The following is a 9960-nucleotide window of genomic DNA, read 5'->3' as shown; positions in this document are numbered from 1 at the left end:
GAATCCTCGACATCGTGGTTCAACCTATGAAGATCTACGTGGAATATGTAGGAACTAATATGGGAATCCGGGTTCCGCTATTGGTTATTGACCAGAGAGGTGTCTCGGTCATGTCTACATGATCCTCGAACCCGCGGAGTGATGTCTACTACATAACTTGTTCTTGTAGACTCGTGTTGGGCCTCCAAGCGCAGAGTTTTGTAGGACAGTAGCAATTTTTCCTCAATTGGTTGACCTAAGGTTTATCAATCCATGGGAGGCGTAGGATGAAGATGGTCTCTCTCAAACAACCCTGCAACCAAATAACAAAGAGTCTCTTGTGTCCCCAACACACCAAATACAATGGGAAATTGTATAGGTGCACTAGTTCAACGAAGAGATGGTAATATAAGTGTAGTATTCAGAGTAGATATTGATTTTTGTAATAGGAACAACAAAAAACAACAAGGTAGCAAGTAACAAAAGTGAGCACAAACGGTATTGCAATGCTCAGAAACAAGGCCTAGGGTCCGTACTTTCGCTAGTGCAATCTCTCAACAATGCTAATATAATTTGATCATATAACCTTCCCTCAACGTGCGATGAAGAATCACTCCAAAGTTCTTATCTAGCGGAGAACATAAGACGAAATTGTTTGTAGAGTATGAAACCAGCTCAAAGTTATCCTTTCCGATTGATTTATCCAAGAGTTTATACTAAAATAACACCAAGTTATCCTTTCTGATCGATCTATCTAAGAGTTAGTACTAAAATAACACTATATGATACACATCAACCAACTCTAATGTCACCTAGATACTCCAATGTCACCACGAGTATCCATGAGTTGATTATACGATATGCATCAAACAATTTCAGATTCACAATACTCAATCCACACAAAGAATCTCAAAGAGTGCCCCAAGATTTCTACCGGAGAAACAAAGAGGCCATGGCACCAGCAAATGATCTCATGCAAGAACATGTGATTGTTGGGTCTGATTGCAAGGAAATAGTCGCAAACATCAATGAATGTGGCGGTGGTAAGTATAGCCAAATCGTTAGGGAAATTCAAATAGTGTCTTCAGAATTTCAGCATTGCTGCTTCCTGTTTGAAGGGTGAGTATCAAATGTAGAGGCACATAACCTCGCTAAACATGCGCTTAGTCTTTTGGTGGGATGCCATCTTTGGCTTCTTTACCCCCGATCTCAATTGTATTCCCCAAAACATTATTGAGTAATGAATAAAGCGTGTGGTTAGCCTACAAAAAGTCGGACCACCTAAGCCGCCCAAAGCGGTACGCCATGAAATAACACCAGTCGTCATATCTCCTAAAACCAACGGCCACCTGCACTTGCACCACACCTCTCTCGCGTGCGCTCAGCCGCTGCCAGGTGTAACCCTTCAACTAACGGTTCACACACTGGTTCCCGGTTGTGACGCCTTGGATCTAGACTGGTCCCACAAACCAACACTAGTCTTTTCTATGCACTTTATCGTCACCCATGCGCACTCAAAATCAAGTTCTGAGTCGGGCACCCATCCTCAAATTGCTTCAAGCCAGACATGCTTAACTTTGATGTTCCTTTCGGATGGGCTCTTGGAAAAGAAAGTACACATTGACATGAGTAGTCTACCATTTCTGTTAAGGTTGGATGTCACACCAGGCGGGGCTTGTCTATCAGCTGCTTCGTCAACCTCCCATGAGAGACATTTGCTCACGATCTTGTGCATGACCGCGAGCATGCAAATGACCACGAGCACGCCCGCACAAACTCCATGACCCCGTCCATGATGATAAAATCGGTTATTTGCCACTTTCCATGTTGGGCTTCTCAAAATTTCCACTCTCAAGTTTGGCTTCGCAAAAATGCCACTCAACCCGTGTGCGCTTTAATTATCATGTCATCTCCTCATTTTCATTGCTTTTCTTCTTCTTTTCCCATTTCCTAGCACTTGAAGGGACCAAACTAACCCGGGACATTTCAACCTTATCTAATGCTTGTGTGGACTGGTTAGGTCGGATTGATCTGAGGCCGTGAGGCGCTCATCCTTATCTCCGCCGTAGCTTGCTGATTCCCATGCGAGCACCTTTAGCTCGCCCACGCCTATGCCGGTAATCGCACCTTGCCGCTGCCCGGCGTTGCTCGCCCAAGCCTGCGGGCGCCGGCGGAGCACGCCCTCACCTCGCTTATGCCTACTCGAGCCCCCGTAGCTCGCTGCCGGTGCTCGTCCACGTCTGCACGAGCCGACGCCGCTCACCGTCGCCTCACTGATGCATACATGAGCCGCCGCAGCTCACCGCCCATGCCCTATGCAAGCAACCACGACTCGTCCTCGCCTGTGCGCTGGAGCAGCTCGTCGCGCGACTTGCTAGAGAGGTGTGCCTGCGACTTCATGTCCTTAAACACGAGTGAACATTCAGTAATCTCGGCGAGCGGCGTGTGCTGAGTGGCTTGGATGCAAAACAAACTAGTGCGTGCGCACAACCTACCGGTACTTTGGTTGTTTGAGGAGCCAAGAAATGGAAAAAAAAGCAATGAAAAAGTGGAAATGGCATGATAATCAAAGTGCACACAGACTGGGTGGCATTTTTGCGAAGCCAATCTTGAGAGTGGCAATTTTAAAAGCGCAATTGAAAGTGGCAAATAGCTGATTTTCTCGTTCACGATAGCTAACCCTAGACGGCCCTAATTAAATCCGATGAGCCCCTGCTCATTTTCCCCCAACTCGCATTGCATCTCGCTGCCAGGATGCTGCTAATCGACCCCACCGCCAAAACCGGCCAAAATTCCGGTGCCACACTGTTAGACTATGTATAGCTTCTGTACCTATGTACGTATTGTAACAGAACCATTATATATAATGAGATAAGCCACCCCTAGAGGGTTGTGCTGGTTCCCAAAACTTATTGTCTTACATGGTATCACGCTAGGTTACGATCGCTTCCGCTTCTAAACCCTAATACCCGCACCGCCGCCGCAGCCGCCGCCGCCTTCACCGCTGCCGCCGCGCCACCGATCGCGCCGCCGCCATGTCGAGCGCCGCCACCACCGGTTCCACTGCTGCGGGCTTCCTCCCGGCCTCTCTTGCGGCTCTGCTCAACCTCCCGCTCGATGTCGTCTCCGTTCCCGCTCCGATCGGGATAAGGAGCATCGGCTCCGTCTTCTCCACGCCGCTGGCGCCCTCGCTCGGGCGTGATCTCGTGGTCCACACCGCGGCGCCGCCGTCCGCTGCGGACTCCGCAGGCGTCCTCCCGCCGCTCCTGCCGCAAGCGGATCACACCACCCCGCTGGCGGGGTTGGCGGCGTCCGCCCCGGCTGCGGGCCTTGCGGCGTCCGCACCGGCCGTGAGCTTTGCGGCGCCCGCCCTGGCTGCGGTCCCGCCTCCTCCTGCATCGGCTTCGGTGCCTCCGGCTGCCTCCATGGTGTTTGCACCCTAGGCAGCCTCCTCGATGGGATCGTCTTCGCCGCCGCCGTTTCACTTCGGTCATCTCATCACCATCAAGCTCTCCGCCGACAACTACATCTTCTGGCGTGCGCAGGTTCTCCCACTCTTGGGGAGTCACTACCTGCTAGGCTACGTCGACGGATCGCTTCCCTGCCCACCCGCGCTGGTAGACAGCGTGCACGGTCCGGTCTACAATCCGGCCCATCGCGTCTGGACGGGGCAGGACCAGGCGAACCTCTCCTCCATCCAGGGGTCGCTCTCGCCGGCAGTTGCCGGCCTTGTTTTCTTCGCGAAGACGTCTCATGAGGCCTGGACCATCCTTGAGCGCACCTTTGCAGCGCAGTCCCAGGCTCGTGTCTCTGCACTCCGTCGTCAGCTTGGAGAGTGTCAGAAGCTTGACTCCACTGCCACTGAGTTCTACAACAAGGTCAAGGGCCTCGCCGACACATTGGCCTCCATTGGACAGCCCCTAACCGACTCCGAGTTCAACTCGTTTATTGTCAATGGTCTTGATGAGGAGTATGATGCCTTAGTCGAGATCATCAACGAGCGGGGCAACTCGACACCCATGCTGGCACACGAGGTTTTCTCTCGGCTCCTTCTCACTGAGCAACGGGTCGAGACTCGCCACACCAGGGGCACTGGCTCCCTCTCGGCCAACGCCGCCACCAAGGGTGGCCGCTCTTCTTCATCACCCCGGTCTCCCTTGGGGCTGCCACCGTCGCCCGCCTCGGCCCCCCACCTACTGCGACCTTACCGGGGGCTGGTGGTCCACGTGTGTGCCAGCTTTGTGGCCGCGATGGGCACTGGGCCTCCAAGTGTCATAAGCGCTTCCAGCGAAGCTTCCTTGGTCTTGGCAATGACGGCAAAGATACACGCAACAATGCCCATCAGGTCGCCATGGCTGATCGTCCCTCGCCGCAGAAGCAACAGGGACACACTCAGTCCTACTCCATCGATCCACACTGGTACATGGACTCTGGGGCGACAGAGCATCTGACCAGCGAGATGGGGAAGCTTCACACTCGTGAACCCTATCATGGCTCCGACAAGATCCACACCGCCAATGGAGCAGGTATGCACATCTCTCATATTGGTCAAGCATCTCTTCTCACTAGACATGCCAATAGGAGTCTTCAGCTTCGCAATGTTCTTCGAGTTCCATCTGTGACCCGTAATCTTCTTTCAGTTCCTAAACTCACATGTGATAATAATGTGCTTTGTGAATTTCACCCTTTTGATCTTTTTATTAAGGATCGGGGCACGAGGGACATTCTTCTTAGTGGGCGGTTGTGCCAGGGCCTCTACCGTCTGGAGCATCCTGGCGTCGCCCGTGTTTTTAGTGGAGTTCGGGTCTCTCCGTCACAGTGGCATGCTCGTCTTGGTCACCCGGCCACACCTATTGTCCGTCATATTTTGCGTCGTCATGAGCTTCCTAGTTTGTCTAGTAATAAAGATGTAGCAGTGTGTGATGCTTGTCAGCAGGGGAAGAGTCATCAACTTCCTTTTTCGGAGTCCAGTCGTGAGGTGAAACATCCTTTAGAACTTGTGTTTTCAGATGTATGGGGTCCTGCTCAGACTTCTGTCAGTGGTCATAATTACTATATCAGTTTCATTGATGCTTATAGTCGCTTTACCTGGCTTTACCTTATTAAACGCAAATCTGATGTGTTTGATATTTTTGTTCAGTTTCAAAAACATGTTGAACGTCTTCTCAAGCACAAAATTGTTCATGTCCAGTCGGACTGGGGGGGGGGGGGCGAGTATCGCAACCTCAACTCCTTCTTTCAGTCGCTTGGGATAGCTCATCGTTTAGCATGTCCACATACACATCAGCAGAATGGTTCAGTCGAACGTAAGCATCGTCATATTGTTGAAGCTGGTCTTACTCTTTTGGCCCATGCATCTGTTCCGTTTCGGTTTTGGAGTGATGCTTTCACCACTGCATGCTTTCTCATCAACCGTACTCCCACTCGTGTTTTAAACATGAAGACTCCCATTGAGGTTCTCCTTAATGAACAACCTGATCATACCTTTTTCAAGGTATTTGGGTGTGCTTGCTGGCCGCATCTTCGTCCATATAATAAGCGCAAGCTTGAGTTTCGTTCTAAGAAGTGTGTTTTTCTTGGCTATAGCTCTCTTCATAAAGGTTACAAATGTCTTCATGTTCCCACTAATCGTGTCTATATATCTCGGGACGTCGTGTTTGATGAGCATGTTTTTCCCTTTGCCAAACTTCCTGTGTCCACTGTCGAACCACCATCTCTGCATTCATCCTCTGTTGCTTCTGACCAATTTGATGATGTTGCATACTCTCCTTTGCTGTTACCTAACCATGGTGCAGGAACCGGACGTGGGGCTCGTTTGGAGCTTTTGGAGGATTCACCATCATCATCACCGCCTTCTGATGGGCACGTTGATCGCCCTATGTTGCATGGCATCAATTTGCGTGTCCATGCATGGTCACCCGAAGAGCCCGTCGCGCCGAGCATCTCCGCGGCTCGGCCCTCTTCGCCAGCGGCCGCCGAGTCTTCAGCGGCTCGGCCTGTCACGCCGTCTTCGCCGCGGCTCGGCCCGTCACGCCGTCTTCGCCTGCAGCTCGGGTCCGCGACGTTGTCCTCACGTCGCCTTCATCCGCGGATCGGCCCGCGACATCGGCCGCGCCACGGCCCACTATGCCGGGCTCGCCATCGGCCCGGTCTGTGACGCCGGCGTCGCCAGCTGCTTCGTCTGCTCTGCCGGTTTCGCCGGTGGGCCGACCTTCTTCGCCGACCGAGCCCGAGGCTACTGTGTCTGGCTCCTCGTCACCGGCTGACTCGTCAACGTCGCCGTCCTCCAGCCCGTTGCAGGCTGCTCCGTCGACCTCGGTGGTTCCTGTGTCCCGACCACATACACGCAGTCGCAGTGGCATTTTCAAACCTAAGGAACGTAAGGATGGTACGGTTTCTTGGTTGGCTGCTTGTTTGGCTGCTGCTGTTGCGGATCCATCTTCTGAGCCTCGCTCATATCAGGCTGCCCTGCGCATTCCACATTGGCGAGAGGCTATGGAGTAGGAGTTTCATGCTCTCCTTCGTAACAAGACATGGACTCTCGTTCCTCCACCACCACGGGTAAATATTATTGACTCAAAATGGGTATTCAAAGTGAAGAAGCATTCGGATGGATCTATTGAGCGTTACAAAGCGCGACTTGTTGCTCGCGGTTTTCGGCAGCGCCATGGTCTTGACTATGAGGACACCTTCAGTCCTGTCGTCAAGCCTACCACTATTCGGCTTCTTCTCTCCATTGCTGTTTCTAGTGGTTGGTCACTTCGTCAACTTGATGTGCAGAATGCTTTTCTACATGGTTTTTTGGAGGAAGAGGTTTATATGAAACAGCCGCCTGGTTTCTCTGATCCTGATCGTCCTGACTATATCTGTCGTCTCTCCAAAGCACTATATGGTTTGAAGCAAGCTCCTCGTGCCTGGCATGCCTGCCTTGCCTCTGCCCTTCGTGCTCATGGGTTTGTGCCGTCCACTGCTGACACTTCATTATTTCTTCTACAGAAGCCAGAAGTCACTATGTATCTTTTGGTATATGTCGATGATATTATCCTTGTCAGCTCTTCTCAGTATGCTGCTGATGCTCTTGTCTGCTCTCTTGGTGCTGATTTTGCGGTCAAAGATCTTGGGAAGCTTCACTACTTTCTTGGAGTTGAGGTCACTTCTCGTGCTACTGGTCTTGTCCTTACGCAGAAGAAGTACTCCTTGGAGTTGTTACAAAGAGCGGGCATGCTGAAGTGCAAACCGACCACCACACCCATGTCGTCTACTGACAAGATAACAGCTGTTGATGGTGAGCTTTTGTCTCCTGCGGATGCCACAGAGTATAGGAGCATTGTTGGTGGACTTCAGTACTTGACGATCACGAGACCAGATATCTCTTATGCTGTTAACAGGGTTTGTCAGTATCTTCAGGCTCCCAGAGATACTCATTGGGCTGCTGTTAAACGCATTCTTCGTTATGTTCAGTTCACCCTGACATTTGGTATGCATATTCGGCCGACTTCCTCTCGGGTCCTTTCGGCCTTCTCTGATGCAGATTGGGCTGGTAGCCCAGATGACAGGCGATCCACGGGGGGTTATGCAGTATTCTTTGGCCCTAATTTGATCGCCTGGAGTGCTCGGAAACAGGCTACTGTGTCACGTAGCAGTACTGAAGCTGAGTACAAGGCTGTGGCTAATGCTACTGCAGAGATTATTTGGGTGCAGTCTTTGCTTCAGGAGTTGGGTTTGTCTCAACCACAGCCTCCTATTCTTTGGTGTGATAACATCGGTGCTACATACCTTTCTGCAAATCCAGTATTTCATGCCCGAACGAAACACATTGAAGTTGACTATCACTTTGTACGGGAACGTGTATCACAGAAGCAACTCCAGATCAAGTTTATCTCATCTAAGGATCAACTTGCAGACATCTTCACTAAGCCTTTACCACTGCCACAGTTTGAGGCTGGTAGGCGCAATCTTACCCTTCTCAGTTCTTTAGAAAGTGGCTAAGATTGAGGGAGGGTGTTAGACTATGTATAGCTTCTGTACCTATGTACGTATTGTAACAGAACCATTATATATAATGAGATAAGCCACCCCTAGAGGGTTGTGCTGGTTCCCAAAACTTATTGTCTTACACACACGCTGCCGTTTGCCACGCCACCTCCACCATCGAACGTGCCGCACCCATGCCGACCTCTTGAACAACCCTTGCAAGACTGCCGCGTCCTCTACGCCCGAGTTCGACGATACCCGAGCTGCGCCGCCGCCCAACCATTGATTCCGGCGAGGTGGCATGAATTCGACATCGTCCCTTTGTCCATCTTGTTCATCACGCCCATGCGCGGCCCCAGTAGTGCCCGAAAGCAAGCCCGTGCGTCCACACATGGAAGATTCCGCCGACATAAGTTAACACCCGCGAGTCGTAGCCGCCAACTCTGTCGCCTACGAGAGCAACTGCCGCCACCAGGAGCTCCGCTACGTCGAGCTGATCACCGTCGTCCACTCTGCCGTCGCCGAGGACCATTGCATCGTGTTCATCCACTCTTGAACCGTCGCCGCCATTCCCGAGCTTTCTGGCGACTTCGTCGACAATCTTCTTTTCTCAGTGTGGTGAAGCCATCTTCTTTTCTCGGCCGTCCATCTCTAGATCAACACTTCACATCAATCCACTTAAACATGACTAACTAGGGCTGTTGCCCGTGAGCAATGGCGGCACCCGTGTCTTATACTAAGAGATAACATTTTTTTTTCCGAATTTTTAACAGAGTTAATACAATTTTCATGCTCTAGAGAAAGTAACATTTTACGAAAATCAATTCTCAACTCGAAAGGAACGATTTGGGCCAACATTGGCCTGCACTATATAATGGACTAAATATATGCTTGTTTTCTATATTACATAAACACAAGTAGATTCATGATTGCAGGACTAAACAATTGCTTGTTATCTGTTCTACAGTACAACATTTCCGTTATGCAACGAGTTACCACGCGCCACGTGGAGATTGATCAAGGGCGATCCGCTCTTGTGTACCACCGCGGCGCGGCAGAGCGGACATGTCGATCTCACCCGGAACCACGTCTCGATGCAGGCGGTGTGGAACCCGTGGCCGCAGCCCGGCATGAGCCGCCCGATCTCGCCGAGCCCAAACTCCACCAGGCACACCGCACACTCCGCCTTCTCCTTGGCCACGTGCACGAATACCGGGAGCTGCATCCTCTCGTTCTCGTCGTGTTCTCCGTCGCTCGTTCCGCCAGCCACCTGCGACGGGCATGAAGGTGGCGACGGTGGAGCGGACGACGTGGCGGCGCCGGTGCCATCGTTCCTCGGCGCGTCTTTCTTGCCCTGCCATACGAAGCGCCAAAAAATGTAGAGCAGGATGAGGGTGACGCTGGCGGCCGCGACGGCCGACCAAGTGCGGCAGTTGACCTGCCCGCCGGTTGCCTGCGACGGCGATGAGACAGGAGAAATGCCGCCGGCCTCCATCTCTCCTGTGTGTTAGGGCATCTTCAGCCGTTGGCCCCCCCAGGACGCATAGAAATCGCCTCCTGGGGGCGAGCCGGCGATACACTCGGCGCTGGGGCGGTTTTGCGCCCAATCGTCGCCCCCAGCTCGCCCCCAGGCGCCGAAATTGGCCCACTTTGCAGCCCAATTTCGGCGAATAAACGGCCCATATGGGCGAGAATAGGCCCATATTCGGCATGGTTTCGCCGTGTCTCGGCGTTCAATTATCCTCACAATTATTCCTTATCACATATTTCATCACAGAAAAATCAAATACTTCAACAAAATACTACAACAACAAATAGTTCAATACAAATTATATAGTTCAACAAATAAAAACTCGTATTTCATCACGCGGCGTCCCCCTTGAGCCTCCATAGGTGCTCAATCAGATCTTTCTGCAGTTGATGATGCACCTGTGGGTCTCGGATCTCCTGACGCATACTGAGATAGGCAGTCCAAGTTGCCGGTAGCTGGTGATCAACTTCGGCTAG

The 9960-nt window shown here is 51.8% G+C and overlaps 1 pseudogene; it reads right to left on the bottom strand.

The window, feature by feature from the left end:
- Positions 1-8945: 8945 nt before the first annotated feature.
- Positions 8946-9448, bottom strand: LOC123090104 (E3 ubiquitin-protein ligase EL5-like; annotated as a pseudogene).
- Between the last annotated feature and the right edge of the window lie 512 nt (positions 9449-9960).

Source organism: Triticum aestivum, chromosome 4B (genome assembly GCF_018294505.1).
Source record: "Triticum aestivum cultivar Chinese Spring chromosome 4B, IWGSC CS RefSeq v2.1, whole genome shotgun sequence".
NCBI classification, from domain to species: domain Eukaryota; kingdom Viridiplantae; phylum Streptophyta; class Magnoliopsida; order Poales; family Poaceae; genus Triticum; species Triticum aestivum.
This window is presented reverse-complemented; position numbering and strand designations above follow the sequence as displayed.